The sequence below is a fragment of the Trichosurus vulpecula genome, chromosome 6 (assembly GCF_011100635.1).
Source record: "Trichosurus vulpecula isolate mTriVul1 chromosome 6, mTriVul1.pri, whole genome shotgun sequence".
In the NCBI taxonomy this organism is placed as follows: domain Eukaryota; kingdom Metazoa; phylum Chordata; class Mammalia; order Diprotodontia; family Phalangeridae; genus Trichosurus; species Trichosurus vulpecula.
Window position 1 is genome coordinate 250,524,998 of NC_050578.1, and position 4,137 is coordinate 250,529,134.

Here is a 4,137-nt window from a genome sequence, read left to right on the forward strand (position 1 = left end):
ATCCTTTGTTGAACCGTCCTCTGCAAAGCTATTTTTCTCCCAGCCTCCATGCACTACCCTCCCAACAAAAGGAAAAAAGAACACAATTTCATCAAAAGAAAGAATTCTGAGCTCCTTCTCAGTTTAGAATGAATTGATGACCAATAGATTGTTCTAGGATTTTTGATAAATACAAAAAGGTTAGGAATAATTAGACATTCCCTAAAGTCCTATTAGGCAAGTAGGTGGTATCTTGAATAGCGTTAGCCCAAAAGTCATGAAGATCTGAGTTCAAATCCAAACTAATGCACTTAGTAGCTCTGTGACCCTGGACAAGTCATTTAGGTGTTCATTTTCAACAAAAACTTCTACCATTTTGCATTTCTAACAATAATATTTGTTTGACGTTAGAGATGCATGGTACAAACGATGTTAAAAAAAAAGCAGTATTTTTTTTTTCTTTAGAAACTATTCTGGGGGACATGGGACTATTTTCTTTTCTCAACTACACGATGGAGATAATAATATTGCCTGCATCCCAGAGTTGAGAGGAAAAAAAAAAGATAATATTAGTAAAGTTCTTAGTACACGATAGGTACTTAATAAACGTTTGTTACTTTCCTTCCTTTCCAAAATTCCTCATCTTCATGAGATAATCACCCTATGCAAACCTTTCTTGCCCTTTCTATCAAGTCCAGAGCCAGACCGCGCGAGGTGGGCTGAGTGATCCACGGTCAGAGGAAGGTGGCGGGCTCCCTCTTCCGCGCTCACGTGAAGCACAGGAAAGGGGCCGCAAGGTCCGGGCCTTAGACTTCGCCGAGAGGCATGGCTACATTAAGGGTATCGTAGAGGACATAATCCATGATCCAGGCCTAGGGGCTCCTTTGCAAAAGTAGCTTTCTGGGATCCTTACCGATTTAAAAAGAGGACAGAGTTGTTCATTGCCTCTGAAGGCAGCCATACCGGCCAGTTTGTGTACTGTGTTAAGAAAACTCAGCTCAACATTGTCAATGTCCTCCCAGTTGGCACTATGCCCGAAGGGACCATAGTGTGCGGTCTTGAAGAAAAGCCTGGGGACCAGGTTAAGCTTGCCCGTGCATCTGGAAACTATGCCACAGTGATTTCTCACAATCCTGAAACCAAGAAGACGCGGGTAAAGCTTCCTTCAGGCTCCAAGAAAGTGATCTCCTCTGCAAACAGAGCTGTGGTTGGTGTTGTTGCTGGAGGAGGTTGTATTGATAAACCCACCTTTAAGGCAGGTTGTGCCTACCACAAATACAAGGCCAAAAGAAACTGCTGGCCTGGTGTCCGGGGTGCGGCCATGAATCCTGTGGAACATCCCTTCGGAGGAGGTAATCACCAGCATGTTGGAAAACCATCCACCATTCGAAGAGACGCCCCAGCTGGATGAAAGGTCGGTCTCATTGGTGACCTACGTACTGGTAGACAATGGGGTACCAAAACTGTACAGGAGAAGGAGAACTAAAGTACAGAATCCTGACAATAAAATTATTTTGAAAATGTTAAAAAAAACTTTCTTGATCTCCTTTGCTGTTTTTATTTCTATACTTTTTTTTCCACCCATTTTCTTGTTAAAGTTCCCATATACTTCTCAAATTATCGTGCATTTATTTCATCTCTTTACCTATTACATCTTACAATGCAGCGTAAGGTCCTTGAGGATGGGGACTGTTTCCTTTGTTTTGTATCTCTATCACCTAGCAGGGTACCTAGAACGTGCTTACACATACATGTTGGATAAGATTGGGTTAGATAGACACATGACACATATAAAAATTATTTGATTTGCCCAAGGTCACTGAGCTAATGAATTTTAAGCTGGTATTTGAAACCTTTTGATGCCCAACACCTTGTAACCTCATGTAATAAGGTATACTACTTTTAATTAGACTCCTACCCAGACAAAATTACATTTCATAAATTTATAATATAGTAGTAGTGCTTTTCTTTCCTACAATATTTCTTATTGTTATTACAAAAAAGGAGTCAAATGTTTTATTTCTTTTGGAATCTCCTTTTCTTGTTAAAATAAAATTTTATGACCGCCTTTTGACAATGTCTTAAAATAGAAATAGTCCATCATTCCTTAACTATGTAGCTTCATAAGAATACATATTTTTACCCACTGGTATAAATCTCTGCCATTAATATCAATATAATTAAGTAACAACATTACAGTGTCATCATAACTAGATACTTTATATGATTGAGGTCTGTGGTGTGAACCATTGAAACAAAAGAAATTGATGTATAATATGAGCTCTACAATATCCCTTTATAATTTTAATGAATATTTTTTTTAAAAGTTGAGCCACTATGTTAGAGAAAGTTGATGGATTTCTGGGTTCCATAAGTTCTTATAAAGTTCGACTATGAGGATGTAATCAGTCTGTGACGAAGCTCTTAGTGTTGTCCATCCTGTTAATTGGAGGGGAAAAAAGCAAACTATTAGGAATCTAAGGAAAAGTTTAGTGAGTTTAGGTTGAAAGTGCTCTGAGCAAGGGCCAGAGTATGGTCTAAAATCTTTTGTCTTTTATAACGAATTTTTATGTGTTGCTTGCTATGGAGTATAATTTCTCCTTGCCTTTTTATCTAATAAATAGTGCAAAAGTATTTCCTAGGACACTATTGCATCGTTATTGTATAGAGATGAGTCTGGCCACATTACAGACTATACCAGTATTGGCAGTTCCTATCTAAAATACTCCAAGAACGAGACAGTCAATAGACTCACATCTAAAGATCAGCTTAGCAAATGTAAAGGAGGCTCTTCACGAGGTCAACAATTAGAAGAAGAATTCGAGTAGTCACTGGAATTCAGGAAGCTCTTATTTGTATGTATATGCTTATTTCTTCATCCATACGTAAATGGTGTCCCCCAAACAGTGTAATTTTAAGCTTTAGTATCATATATGGATATAGACATAGACAGATATATGTACACATTTGTGGATATGGCAGTTGGAAGATTTATGTACATATGAACATGTCATACATGCATATGCATGCACATACATACACTGTACCTATGTGCATATCAGTCAACTAGCATTTATTAAGCAACTAATATGTGACAGAAACTGTGCTAAATGTCTTATCACACATACATATGTGTACACAGAATATATATATATGTGTGTGTGTGTGTTATATACACAGGCACATAGAACATGTGTGCAATATAACTATACATATGTACACACATATGATACATATATGTGTAGGGTTATTATTTGTAGCAGTAGAGTGAATTATTACAAAATATATTGTCACCACTGGCTTTTTTTTAAATTGTGGAGAAAAAAATACTAACCTTTCTTACTCTAGGAGAGTTTTTCCTCATTCCACAGGAATTTCTTTTAAGCAAAAGGCACTTAACAGAATTTTTTATAATGAGGGACAGAAATTTGGGGTAATGGCTAGAAATGAGCTCTTTTTATCAGTAGAAGACTTTTTAAATGTTTATTTCACTTTAAGATGGGGGGCATTGTTATTAATTCTCAGCTCTGCCCTCTTCATCTCTCACCTCTGAAATTTTTTTGTTCAATGACTTAAATTGTATATTATATGTTATAGATTTTGTTAACAATTATTTTATTTATATGAATTTATATATATATATGTCATATATCTTGAGGAATATAATATATGCAAATGCCTCAAAATAAATTGAACAATGTTGGAGACTGTGTTAAATCTATTAATCCCATAATTAAGGTAACACTCAACTAAGCCCATATTTGGGAAACCTTACACTTTGTATATAAATAACAAGTCATATTTCTATTTTGTTTTAAGAGTTGTACAAAACTTCCCCCACCCCCGTGAATGGGGAGGGAGGAACTACAACCAATATTGTTTTTACTGATAAGGAAAAAAAGTGATTTTAAAAAGGTTAAGTGACTAATCTTGGTCATACGGCTAGGACCAAAGGTGGAGGTTCTACAAGCCTTTAGGTGAAGTGATAGGAGTAGCACCGGGAGCAGCAGCAGCAGTAGCTCTCATTGTAGTAGTAATAGCAGTAGCAGTCATAGCAATAATAGCAGTAATGGGAGTAATAACTAGTAGTAGCAATACTAGCAGTAAAAGCAGTAGCAATAATAGCAGTAGTAGCATTAACATTTACAATAACAGTAG

The 4,137-nt window shown here is 36.6% G+C and overlaps 1 pseudogene; it reads left to right on the forward strand.

The window, feature by feature from the left end:
- Positions 1-642: 642 nt before the first annotated feature.
- Positions 643-1,496, forward strand: LOC118854961 (annotated as a pseudogene).
- Positions 1,497-4,137: the final 2,641 nt, after the last annotated feature.